Genomic DNA, 14,325 nt, shown 5'->3' with positions numbered 1-14,325 from the left:
TATATATATATATATATATATATATATATTGAGCATGTAGAGGCATCTAGAAGATATAGCCTTTAGAGTTTTGAGTGTGTGTGCTTGTGTGTGTCTTGTGCATACACATGGAAGCCAGGAGATTTCTCCTCCATCACTTTCCACCTTATTACTTTGAGGCAGGGTCCCTTACTGACCCTGGAGCTAGTCTTTATGGGTGGTGGCCATTAAATTCCTGCAATCCTTCTGTCAGGGTCTTGCTCAGTGCTGTGATCTTGTGTGGGATCACATCTATTTTGTTATATGGGACCAAATGCTGCAGACATCCTTCGATTCAGTACCCCATCGCCATCTTTACAATGCAGTATTGTAGTGTTTGTAGAGGTGAGTCAAAAGGAATCATGAGAAACTAGACTTACAGTTGACATCAGAGTGGGGAGTTGGGTTACTCTGGCAGTCCTGAACTCTCAATCTGGGTGTTTAAAACTACCAATAACTTCAGGTAGTGTCAATTAAATGAGTGACTGAATTAGAGGATACCTAATTGGTGTATTCTGCTGCTTGGTTACGGTGGGGTGGGGAGATGGACTCCTGTAATCTTAGCAACATGGAAGCCATGACAAGAGGACCCTGAGTTCTAGGCCAGCCTGGGTACACAGAGCAAGTATAAAGCCAGCCTAGGTTATATAGAGAAACACTGACTCCAAACAAAAACTAGAATCGTCAGACAGTATCTACCATGTTGCGGCCAGGGAATAACCAGTGAGATTAGTGGTCTGTCCCACAGGTTTCACGTCAGCCACTGAGCCCCTAGTCCTCAGACATCTTCAGATCTCTTTGAACCTCTGTTCTTGCTGACCATCCCCACTTATGAAGTAGTCCTCCCCAGTGGGACCCTCAGCTAGTGAAGTTCTCCTGACCTTCTACCCCTTCATCATCTTAGAGCTGTGTCAACACTTGAGTGAGATGGCCTACAAGACCAAAGCCAACTCAGACAACCATGCAGAGAGCTGCTGCTTTTTACCACCTTACAAGTTAGATTCTACCCACCAATCACCTAATTAAAACCCACACTTCTTTTCTCTTTGCCATGGTTTCCATGGAAGTGGAGACAAAGGCAATAAATAGCAGGAAGATAATAAGATGTAACACGCACAGCCAGAATTTTGCTTTAAGGTAGCAAGTAAGCCTCAAGATACAGGATCTAGCCAGATGGTGATTACCCTTTAATCCCAGCACTTGGGAGACAGACATATGTGAATCTTTGTGGTTTGAGGCCAATTTGATCTATATAGTGAGTTCCAGAACAGCCAGAGGTACAAAGTGAGACCATCTCAAAAAAACCAAACCAACCAAACAAAAAGATAAAGTGTACAGTCTCAGCTCATGCTGTAATAATCCCCAGGACCAAGGACTGCTACAAGTTCAAGACCAGCTTCATCTACATAATACATTGCAGCTCAGCTGGGACTACCCAAAAACAAAAGGAAATCAGGTCCAGATACATGGAAAGTGCCATTACAGATTGTCCTCAATTTTCTGTGCCGCCCCATAATGTATTGCCACAGGTGGGAAAGTGGGGATGGCTATAGTCAGCAACATTGCAATTAGGGTTTAAGGGCCAGCATTTAAAGGATAGAGTTAAAAAATTGCTCACTTTCCTCTTGTTGGCCAGTTTCTACATCAAGGGTTATGATCGTGAGTTCTATCTACAGGACCCATGTGGTAGAAGAAGAGAAATAACTCCCACAGGTTGTAACATGGCACCTCCACACTCAAAAACTGTAACATAGCCAGACATGGTAGAGGCACATGGATCTCTGAGTTTAAGACCAGCCTGCCTAATCCACATAGAGAGTTCCAGGCCAGTCAAAGATACAGGGAGACTCTTGTCTCAAGAAAAGTTCAAGGCCAGCCTGGGCTACATAGTAAATGCCTTCTAGGTCACTCATACTAAGCAAACATTGAGACTCTGTCTCAAACAACCCCCTGGACACTTGTTCTTTAAACCAAAAGGCCATTAGCATGTCATTTTATTAAGATTTGCTTTTAGGGGCTGGACACATGGCTTAGCCCAGGCTGCTCTTTCCAGAGTACCTGGGCTCGATTCCCAGCACCCACATGACAGCTCAGAGCTGCCTATAACTGCTGTTCCAAGGGATTTGATTCTCATATACAGACATACTTTCAGTCAAAACACTATATACATAAAATAAAAATAAATAATTTTGCCAGGCGGCACACACTTTTAATCCCAGCACTCAGAAGGCAGAGTCAGATAATTATCAGTGAGTTCAAGACCAGCCTGGGCCACAAAGCAAGAACCAGAAAAGCCATATGAACTTCAGTCCTCTGCAAGAGCGCTACACACTCTAAACCACTGAACCATCTCCCCAGTCCTGACATGTTCTTTACTTTTATTATTTGTGTGTGTGTGTGGGGGGTGCTGAGGATTTGAACCCTACCAGGGTCTTGTGTACATCAGGCAAATACTCTACCATATCCCCAGATCTGTTTAAAAATTTCGTTACATTAGCCCAGTGTGGTAGAGCATGCCTTTAATCCTAGCACTGAGGAGGCCGAGTCTGAGGCAGGTGGAATACTGAATAGGAGAGCAGGTGAATTGCTGAGTTCAAGGCCAGCCTGGTCTACAGAGTGAGTTCCACGGCTACACAAAGAAATCCTGTCTTGAAAAACTAAAAAAAAAAAAAAAAAAACTTAAAATTTATTTATTTTCTGTGAATTAATGTGTTGCCTACATGTATATCTGTACACTACTTGCATGAAGTGCCCTCAATGGCTAGAAGAGGAGATCCGGTCCCACAGAACTGAAGTAACAATTGTTAGCCACCTGTAGAGACCTGAACCCAGCTCTTCTGGAAGAATAATAGCCAAGTGTTCTTAATTGCTGAGCCATTTCTTCAGTCGCCTCCCGCCCCAATCCCCTGACATCTCAACTTTTCTTGTAATAAGCTATTTCACTCACTACTGTCTTGAAGTGTAGAGTTTGGTAGCATTAAGTCCTTTTGCTAGTTGTACACATTACCATCCATCTCAGACAGTCCACACTCATCAGCTATACATTTCCCATTCTCTCCTGCCCCAGCTTCTGTATACTATCAACAGCTCCGACATTTTTCAAGTACATGCCAGGTGACTTACACGGCCTACTTCTAGAAATATCTGAATTAGATCTTCCCACAATCTTCCCAGGAGACAGCTCAGTGGGAAAGTATTGAATTCAGACCACCACCCACACAAAAATCAGGGCAGAACAGCATGTACCTGTAGTCCCAATACTGGCTTACTTGCCAGACAGTCTAGCCAGTTTGTGATTTCCAGGTTCTGTCAGATAGACAGTCAGACAGACACACATACATGCATATGAGAAAGAGAGAGAGAGAGTCTTTTGAATTTTTAAATTTAAATTGTTAAAAAGGAACTTTATAATGAAGAGCAAAAAAATCTAAACAGGCTGCCTGGAGAATAAAGGAGCATTGGAAGAGCATGGCTAACTAGTCTTAGGAACATTACTGAAACTCATTTGCCCTTGTAGAAACTAACTGAATTGCCTCAAAACTGCATGTGACCATGTTGAAATGTGAAAGTTACTGTCAGGGACTTAGAGCACAGCTCAGGGGGCAAGTGGTAGAGTGGGGGCTGTGACCACAGCATGCAGAAGTCCCTCGGTTCAATTCAGAAGGAAGGGAGGGAGGGAGCCAGGAGGGAAAAGAAGGAAGGTGTGTGTTATCTAAACTAAGCTACAATCCTGAACAACAAAATTTTACATAATACCGACATGTTTATCAGATTCATATATGTACATAAAACACACCATATACTTCCATCTTCTGAAACAAAACAGATTAACACTGGGAAAAAATAAAATGATTTTTTTTTTTTTTACAAATAAAGGTAAAAATTTTAATAAAAGAAGAACATCCAGAATTCACAGTAAAACTGCCTTCTACAATATGTATCAGTAAGGAAATGCAAAAATTCAAGGAATGCCACTAAGTCATAATTTCCAAGATTTGTAATATCACATGAACAATTTCAGAAATAACATGATGCACTCAATTCTAGGTAATTTTAAAATTTTATATGTATATATGTCAGATTCTACTTCCATGTAACAAACTGTCATAATACAGAATAACAAATGGCCGGGTAAGTGGCTCAGCTGCTAGAGTACTTGTCTGGCATGCATACACAGCCTATAGCTAGATTTAGCACCAAATAAATTGGGCTTGGTAGTACAGACCTGTAATCCTATTGCTAGGGAGGCAGAGGCAAGAGGATCAGAAGTCCCAGGTCATCTATCTTCTGCTACCCATCTCAAAAGAAACAAGCAAACAGGGGAAGGAGAAAGGGTTGGAAAGATAGCCCAACAATAATTAAGAACATTCTCTGCTTGTTTAGAAGACCTGAATTGGAATCCAGCACCACATGGCAGCAGAAACCTCTGCAACCAGTTTCATGGGATCCAATGCCCTCTCTTCTGGCCTCTGTGAGCACCAGGAATGCACATAGTGCACATACACAATGTAGGCAAAAGACCCACACACAATGAAAAATAAAAACAAAACAGGAGCCAAGTGGTGGTGTGCTCGCGAGTGCATGCACGCGCGCGCCTTTAATCACATCACTCGGGAGGCAGAGGCAGGTGGAGCTTTGTGAGTTCGAGGCCAGCCTGGTCTACAAAGCTACACAGAGAAACCCTGTCTCGAAAAACAAAACAAAACAAAATAAAAACAGGGCTAGGGATGGAGCTCAATGGCAAAGCTAGGGCTAAGTCCCCATGATCACCAGCCCTGTAGCAGCAACAAACACAATGCTCATGTGCCAGTTTGTCCCAAAACATAAAAAGTGTCTCTCTAAAATTTCCTCATTCAGAACCTGAGGGACATTCGCTGAGGGAAATGCTTCCTGCCTGTGCCTGTGACTCACTCAGAAAGGCTCTCCCAAGACTGCTTGGATCTTTGACAATTCAGAAAGCCTAACTGGGGCAGGCTATGTAAGAAGCATCATGACAGTGAATGAATAAAAGGGAAAAGAACTCAGGACCAAAAAAAAAAAAAAAAAAAAAAAAAGTCTCAAGTTTTCATAAGCCATGTGTGGCTGTCCACACCTAGAATTCCAACCCTAGGGAAGGAAGGCAGGAGGAAGATGGTGAGGACCTGGGCTACATCCTGAGACAAGAAATAAATAAACAAATCCCAGAGCTGGAGAGATGTCTCAGTAGTTAAGAGTAGCAGCTGTTCTTCCAGAGAACAACAGCTGGATTCCTAGCAGCTACATGGTGGTTCACAACCATCCACCACTCCAGGTGGGGAATCCCATGTCCTTCCTTTCTCAACTCTGAGGGCACCAAATAAGCACATGGTGAATACACATTCAGGAAAAAAAATTCATACCCATAAAATAAATTTCAAAAAAATTAAGAAATAAATGACTAATAGAATAGGCAAGGCTGGAGAAAATTACCCCAAGTCTGAGAACCTCTCTCCTCTCTCCAAGTTGGACAAGTGCACTGGTTTTCTTGTCTGCCTTTCCAACCAGGCTCTAGGCAACTTTAGATAAAAAGCTGTCCTTAGAATCATTAGTACCTCCTTCCTTAAGTACCCAACACATAAAGGCAGCCTTTTAATAGATGTTCTAATGAAGAGATACTCTTCTATTTCCCTTGTATTGTACTTTTTTTTTTAAAGTCAGGGTCTTATTATAAAGTCCTGACTATATTGGAACTCTGTGTACACTAGACTGACCTAGAAGAAACACAGAGATCTGCCTACCTATGCCTCACGAGTACTGGGATCAATGGCCTGCACGGTCAAGACCAACTATTTCACATATTTCAAAGTATACATTTTTCTGAGCACTTTCACAAGCATTATCTCTTTTTATCTACATAATGATATGGAAAGTGAGAATACTACTATTGAATCAAGGGGCTTTGGGTTTTATAAAGAATTAATTCACTAACTAAAACCTCCTGAAAACACATAATCACATACTCTTTCTCTCTAGATCAGCCTCCCTGGAGACTTCAACATTCTCATAAAGCCAAGGTTTGGCTAGCTCTTTTTTGTTCGCGCTTTAGAGAAGGTTGCTATCACACAGCTAGGGCTAGAGAGATGGCTCAGTGGTTAAAAAGTGCTTACTGCTCTTGCAGATTCAGGTTCAACTCCTAGCACACACACCAAATGGCTCACAACCACCTGCAACTCCAGCTCCAGAGGATCTGATGCTTCTGGCTTCTGCTAACACATGGATTCTCTCTCTCTAGCCCTGTTCCTAAATTTCTTTCTCCCTTTCTCTCTTATGCATAGGCGTGTGTACATGCACGCACACACACATAATTTTTAATAATAAAAATAAATTGGGGGCTGGAGAATGTCTCAGAGGTTAAAGGGCACCAACTGCTCTTCCAGAACTGGGATTGAAATCCCAGCACCCACATGGCAGCTCACAACCACCCATAACTCCAGTTCCAGGGGACCCATGGCACCTGGCACACACATGGCCCACATAAATGGGCATGCAGACAAAGCGCCTATACACATGAAATGAAATGGATAAAGCTAAAACAACAACAACAACAACGACAGCCTTAGCTGTTTTTTTCCTGCTCTTTCTCTTTTCGTACCTGAGACAGGTAAGGAAACAAAGCTGAAATGCTGCAGAGTGAATGATGACACAGAGTTCCATCAACAGCTGATGATTATGTAGCACGGTGACACAACAGATGATGCCAAACCATCACGACCCTCCACTAGCAAATTAACACAAAGAATGGCCCTCCAATTTCCTACCCTAAGTTCAAGTCTCTGGCTTTGGCAAAGACACTAAGGAAATCTATACATTTCTATAGGAAACGCTGATTTAAGAAAGCAGGAAAAATGGTAAAAAAAAAAAAAAAAAAACTAGATAATATTAGATAAAGTAACTGTCACTTTAACTTAATAGCTGTCATTGAAAGCTGGCTGAAGTGCAAACTAAACAAAACCACTCATGGCTCAATGCAGATTGAATGCTACATTAAATTGGGCTTATCTAAAGCAAGCAGCTATAAGATATAAACTGATCAACGTGCAACAGAAAAGACACCCAACCACACTAGACAACTGAACAAGCTCAGTTAGAAATTTGAGCCCTCTCTAGCTTAAGAGCTACAGATTGAATTCTAAGTGAGGATGTTTCTAAGGCAATTTCCCTTGTCCCTTTAAATCCATGATGTCATCATTCTTAAGCACAAGCAAAGCCCGATTTGTTACAAAAGACGTTTGGTGTGTCCAAGAAAAAGAGATGGTCCCAACAATTCACAACACAATTTCAACTGAAGCCATTCTTCCTCAGTGAAAAGGCCACCAGGCATCAAACAGTCTTCTCTACCCGAAAAAAACTAAACAAAGTGTCTCAATTACTAGTATTTCAACAACATCAACAAAAAGTTGCAAGGGGGAAAAAAACAATAACAAAATAGTACAGTGTTGCCTCCAGCAAGTGAAAACCGGTTATGTGTCTGGTTCTGCATCTAGATCCATTGGAACGCTCCTACAGAAGAGTCCAAACATCTTGGCCATTGAGAAACGAGACGAAGCATTTATTTCCCTATTAAAACTCAGAAGATCCAACAGACAATGCAATCGGGTGTTCCAAAGGTTTCGAACCAACTCCATCATCTGAAGTTTCTCTGCTGAGACTATCAGGATTTCACCCAATTGTGCTTTTCTTGATTTACAAACTCGTTCCCACCCTCCACAGTTCTCTGAACAGACAATTCTCACCAGGGCAAGCCTTCCTCAGTCACAGCGTGGACTGCTGTCTCCAGCAAGGAGAGCTGCAATTCCCACTCCTAAGAGAACATTCAAACGGCTAGGGGTCAGGAAAGGAACTGCTTGTGTTTCAATTTGTCAGCCAGTTCCAAAAAAAAAATCATCTCTTTGTAGCCGCAGCTTCCCAGATGCCAGCCCCTCGCCGCCGCAGCCCTAATTCGGGAGGGCAGCCGTCTCCCGCTTTTCTCCGAGGACTTAAGGGTTTCAGGGGGCGGGGTGAGGCTCGATGGCACCCCGAAAGCCATTCTTGCCTGGCCACGCATCCTCTCCTGGCCCGGGTGAGGACCAGAACCACCCTGTTGAGGAGAGGGCACAGGTCTGCACCCATCCCGAGGGCAGGCAGCGAAGAGGCGCCTGTCCCCACCTCAGCCAGGGGAACCGAGGATGACGACAGCAAGACCCCAGGCCCGCCAAGACCCACGCCCGCGCAGTACACCGGGCCCGCGCCGGACTCGGGGTGCCCCGGGGTCCCCGAACATAGAGCGCAGGAGGCGTCGGCGCCCGGCTGCGGCCCCGCACCGGGAGAGGCCTCACCTGGCCCAGCCCGCTCCGCGCTCTCGGCTTCGCGTCTCCGGCGACGATGGCGAAGGAGTCAGGGCCAGGGCACGGCCGCTGTGCCGCAGGCCGGTGCTTGCCGTGCTCGGGGGATCGTCACAGCTGGCGGGACCTGAGGCAGCCCGGAGCCGCCATCTTCCTCCACTCAAACGCCGCCGCGGCCGCCGCCGCCGCCGCTGTCCCTGATGCCGCCGCCGCCGCTGCTGCTCAGGCTGGGAGAAGACAGCGCGCAGTGCGCATGCTCAGGGGCGGGGCGCGGAGGAAGCGCGCGCGCGCACATACGTCAACGCGGCCGGCCTGTGCGCGGTGGCCGCTGGGCGGCGCCATATTGAGAAGGGCCGAAGGGAGCTGCACTCCGTCTGGAATCGGCGCGGGTACCTGGGCTATTTTCCGGTTGGTTTGAGACTTAAGACTTACTCAGATTAAGTCATCTATCTGTGCCCCAGGGTTCTCATTGAGCACAGAGAAGGGCAGAGGCGAATGCAAGTGCCTTTAGATATCGCCAGAGTCATCTCACCGCGGTAGAAGACTTTGGAAACTGTAGCAACACCTATGTTGCTACCACCCTTTTTTTTCCTCCTTTTTTTTTTTTTTAAATAAATGAGGAAACCCAGGCTCAAAGCTACCCACGTAGAGCGTGGGCCCAGGAGGAAACAGGCCTCAGTGTTTCTCTGTGCTTCCCACTGTCGCCATCATCAGGGTGTGGGGTCCCGCAAAGTCTCACTTCAAGGAATCTGTGAGACAGGCGGTGGCGGCACATGTCTTTAATCCCAGCTCGGTCTAAATAGTGAGTTCTAGGACAGCCAGAGCTACATAATAGACATTCTGTCTTAAAAGGAAAAGTAAATAAAATAAAAAGAACTACTTTATTTTAAAAAATAAAATAACCGGACAGTAGTGGCTCATGCCTTTAATCCCAGAGGCAGAGGCCGGTGAATCTCTCAGTTTGAGGACAGCCTGGTCTTCAGAGCAAGTTCCAGGACAGGCAGGACTACGTAGAGAAACCCTATCTCAGATAAAGAAGAAAACAAAACAAAACAAAAAAAACCTGTGTAGGTGAGAACCTTCTAGAAACTATCCCTACAGGTTTGGTTTAAATAAATGCCAGATACAGAGAACTCAAGGGCTTCGCTTCACCTCTTGTGCAACTGGAACATCCTAAAACGTCGAGCAAATTGCCCTGGGATAAAGTAGACCTCCTAGGCTAGCTCTTGGGACATAGGACTGGGTCAGAAGCTAAATACCACAAGGTGTGGTGGCACTCCTTTTAAGTCCCAGCTATGCAGAAGGCTTAAGGGCAAGAATTACTTGATTCCAGCAGTTCAAAACCAGTTTGAGGAGTTTCAGTCTACGAAACATTTATGTTCCTCCAACGAATATTACAAAAAATCCTGGCATACAGTGTGTGAGAAACTAAGAAATTCCACTGACATGGTGTGGTAGTTCACTGCTAAGCCCAGGAGGCAGAGGTAGATAGATTTCTGAGTTCAAGGCCAGCCAGGTCTACATAATGAGAACCCATCTCCAAAAAAGAAAGAAGTCTTAGACTGCAAAATGGCTGAGCAGGTAAGAGTTCTTGCCCCAAGCCTTACGATAGAGGGAGAAAATCAACTCCAGCTCCCACTACTTACCCTCTGACCTTCATTCTCTAACAATAACACTGTGAGCCTGCACACACACAAATAAATGCTATGTGTGCCTGAGTACATTATGTGTACCACATGTGTGGGTGCCCTTGGAGGTCAGAAGAGGGTGCCAGATCCCTTGGAAATGGAATTACAAGCAGTTATGACCCCACAACCATCACTGAAATGCTGGGAATTGAACTTGGGTTCTTCTGCCTGCCAAATATGAGGGTCTGGGTTCTAGCTTGAGCAACTGCTTTAAAAAAAAAGAAAAGAAAAGTCAGAGCTGGAGAGATGGCTCAGTGGTTAAGAGCACTGGCTGCTCTCCCAGAGGTCTGAGGCTCAATTCTCAGCACCCACATGGCAGCTCCCAACTGTCTGTGACTCAAGTTCCAGGGGATCCAACTCCCTCGTTTAAAGGAAAAAATAAATGAGGGTGGAAGAAATGGCTAGGTGGTTAAGAGCAGCTGCTCTTCTAGAGGACCTGGGTTCAATTCCCAGCACCCACATGACAGCTCAAAACTGTCTATGACTCCAGCTCCAGGAGTTTTTCAATACCCTCACGCAGACATACATGCAGGCAAAAGACCAATTTACATAAAATAAAAATATATTCAAAAGATAAAATTTAGAGCTGGGCACTGGTGGCACATGCCTTTAGTTCCAGCACTCGGGAGGCAGAGGCAGGTGAATCTCTGTGAGTTTGAGGCCAGCCTGGTCTACAGAGCTAGTCCCAGGACAGGCTCCAAAGCAATACAGAGAAATCATGTCTCGAAAAACCTAAAAAATTAAAAATTAAATTTAAAAAAGGAAAGTCATAGAACTTTTTTTAGAAAAAAATTTATTGCGGTGGGGGTGGGGAAGGATGCTAGAGAGATGGCTCAGCAGTTAAGAGTGCCTGCCATCCTTGCAGAGGACCTGAGTTCAGTTCCCAGCACCCACATAGGAAGGCTCACAACTGCCTGTAACTCCAGTTACAGCTCTTCTGGCCTCTGAGGGCACCTGCAGACACACACACACACACACAAATATTTGTGTGTGCCCGAGTGTATGTTTCCTCACCATGTGTGGGGAGGTGCCAGATACCCTGGAGCTGAAGTTGTAGGCAGTGGTGAGTCACTTAAAAGTGGACATTGGGAACAGAAAACTTAACTGCTGAACCATCTTTCCTATCCCACAGTCATACAACTTTAGATACTCTATTTTAGTTACTTTTCTCATTGCCATGACAAAAAGCCTGATGAACAACGTCAAGAAGCAAGGCTTTATCTTGGCTCACAGTTTGAGAGGATATAGTCCACCATGGCAGGAAAGTCACAGCATGGGGTAGCATCGCATTGATAGTCAGGAAACAGAGGGAAATAAATGCTGGTGTTTCTTCACTTTTTATTATTCAGCCCATGGGTTGGTACTTCTCACATTCAGGATGGGTCTTCTCTCATCAGTTAAACCTCTGGAGACACACACACACACACACACACACACACACACACACACACACACACACGAGACACCCCAAAGACTCTCTTTTAGGTGACTTCCCAGCCAGGTTAACACAAAATACAGTATTGATTCCTTTTTAAAATGGAGGCTCCACGAAGGGCAATGGTGGCACATACCTTTAATCCCAGCAGGGGGCAGATGCAGGTGGATCTCTGAATTTGAAGCCAGCCTAATCTACAAATCGAGTTCCAGGATAGGCTTCAAAGCTACAGAGAAGCCCTGTCTCAAAAAAAAAAAAAAAAAAACTAAAAAAGAGGTTCTAGGAGTTGGAGATATAGTTCAGCAGTTAAGAGCACTGGCAGCTCTTTCAGAGGACACTGACTCAATTCCCAGCACCCACATGGTGGCTCATAACTGCCTAACCCCAGTTCCAAGGGATCTGATGTCCTTTTTTTTTTTTTTTTTTTTTTTTTTTTAAGATAGTGTATGTAGCTCTGGATGTCCTGGAACTCACTATATAGACCCAGATAGCCTCAAATTCACAGGGACCTGCCTGCCTCTGCCTCCCAGGTGCTGGCATTAAAGGCATGCACCACCACTGCCTGACTGAATATTTTTTAATTTTTTATTTAAAATGTATCTTCCAGGTGTGGTGGCACATGTCTTTATTCCCGGCACTTGGGAGGCAGAGACAAGTGTATTTCTGTGAATTTGAGGCCAGCTTGGTCTACAGAATTTCAGGAGAGCCATGACTACACACAACTTTAATCTCACATACACTCTCAGAAATAAAGGATAAAATATTGATATTATATACATATATATACATACATACACGCGCACACATATCTGCTTGTATATAATGTGTGTATATATCTCAGGGTCGGGCATGCTGGCTCATGCCTATAATCCCAGTGCTTGTGAGGCTGAGGCAGGAGGATCACTTTGAAGTTCAAAGCTAGCCTGGACTACATAGTGTCAGGGTAGCCCGTTTTACAAGGTAAGACTTTGTGTCTCAAACCCTCCAAATGGCTTGGGCATGATGGCAACACTTTAATCCCAGTACTTGGGAGGTAGAGGTCGACAGATCCCTATGAGGTTGACTGTTCTGGTCTGTAAAGGGAGCTCCAGGCAAATGTTGTTATGTCTCACTACAGGCTCTATGCTTGCATTCTTACCACACCGCAAGTTTGAGGGGGATTTCCTAGCATACAAGCCAAGTATAAACTATGGCTAAGGACATTTCACAAGAAACAGAAGCACATGCCTTAGGGTCTCTGCCAATACATGAATCTTGCCACGATCTCAACTTTGGGGCTTCCCTTTGGAAAATGAAACTGCCCCTGCTGGCTGTCTCAACTGTGGAGTTTTCTGTTCTATGCTTTATCTTATAGAGAAGCAAACAGAACAAGCTAGGAAAGGACTTGCCCTAGGTCTCAAGGGACTGCTATGACTAGTTAGAGTTGCCTTCCTGATTGCCAACTTAGTGGAACAAAAATTATCTTTGCAGCATCCTCAAATGATTCCCAAGATTTAGATCTTTCTGGTTGTCTTAAAAGTCATGGCTAAAGATTGTTCTGTTTTTAAGGTTGTCTACCACAGAGGAATTGTAAGAAACTGTCTCCCTCTGCTGTCAGCACTCTGTAACTACAAGGCCAAACTTTTACCAAGAATCCCATTTCATCTCAAGGTCTTTTTAGTTGATGTTTGAGAGAGTTTCCTTACTTTGCTGTTTCCAAGACACAGGAGAATTCACTTCAAAAAATGAATTCAGAGGCTCAAGAGATGTCTCACCTGGTAATGCACTTGCTATGTGAAGACTGGAGTTTGGATGCCCAGCACCAGATAAATGACAATGGGGACATGCCTACAATCCCTGAGCTGGCAGGAGTTGGAGATATAATGTGGAGAATGATCAAGGAATACACCTGTCATTCATGCAATCTCTGGCCTCCACACACATGCACACCCATTTAAAAACAGATTTACAGAAGACTATCACTGTCCAGAGATGGACAAGATGACATCCTTTATTCTTGAAGATGGTAAGATAGCCAAATTCTTTGTGTTTCAGAGTTTAAACTTCCTGTAGGACAGCTGTGTGTCAGTGGCTACATGAATTGGAATCAGGGCTGGGCATGGTGGTGCACACGATTTATCTCGGCACTGAGGGCAGAGGCAGGTGGATCTCCTTCCCAGGACAGCCAGGGATACATAGTAAGATCCTGTTGAAGGGGACAGGGAGTCCCGGTGGGGAGACACGAAGGGGTTAGACAACTGGGAAGTCTTCTGTATACAAGTAGAGGCTGAGGGCAGGGGGTTCTAGGTAAGAACATGGAGTGTGGGCAGACCTGGAGACCACAATACAGGAAGTTGTGAAATCAGGGAATGAGTAAACAGGTCACTTGACTAGAAGATAAAAACTAGTAACATTTTACCAACTTGGTTGCAATTGTAATCACTAAGAATACAAACTGCAAAATGTCACACAAGAGGAAGCTATTACTCTATTAAGATTGGTGGCACCCTAACAATATGAGGGGAAAAAAAAACACATTCCAAGTCAGTTAACTTGGTTATAGCAGCTGAATATTTCCCTACGGAACAGCATGTTTTTAATAGAAAAAATGACAAGGAGCATGTCCCTGAAATGAAAATGCATGGTGTTTTCTCCTCGCCTTCTGTGTTTGGGGAAAGGATTAGAGAGATGAGAATTGTGCATCTTCCTCAGAATGGCAAGACACCTCTCTTGTCCCTACCCATCACCCTTCAAAATTTTACATTGAGCCAGATATTGGTTGGGACTCTCCAGTATAATAAGGTGTGGTATTAAACTTAGGGTTCCTTCACAGCACATGGGAGGCAGAGGCAGGCATGTCTTTGTG

At 44.5% G+C, this 14,325-nt stretch overlaps 1 protein-coding gene across 1 annotated transcript in view; it reads right to left on the bottom strand.

Moving 5' to 3' along the window:
• Positions 1-8,459, bottom strand: part of Fbxo42 (F-box protein 42) — a 60,481-nt gene extending 52,022 nt beyond the window's left edge. Inside the window, exon 1 of the mRNA XM_051173758.1 lies at positions 8,352-8,459. The gene's annotated coding sequence lies outside the window, so the exon portion shown is untranslated. The remainder of the gene's footprint in view (positions 1-8,351) is intronic.
• Positions 8,460-14,325: the final 5,866 nt, after the last annotated feature.

Source organism: Phodopus roborovskii, unplaced genomic scaffold (genome assembly GCF_943737965.1).
Source record: "Phodopus roborovskii unplaced genomic scaffold, PHOROB, whole genome shotgun sequence".
In the NCBI taxonomy this organism is placed as follows: domain Eukaryota; kingdom Metazoa; phylum Chordata; class Mammalia; order Rodentia; family Cricetidae; genus Phodopus; species Phodopus roborovskii.
The sequence above is the reverse complement of the archived record's forward strand: the minus strand, read 5'-3'. Positions and strand labels throughout refer to the sequence as shown.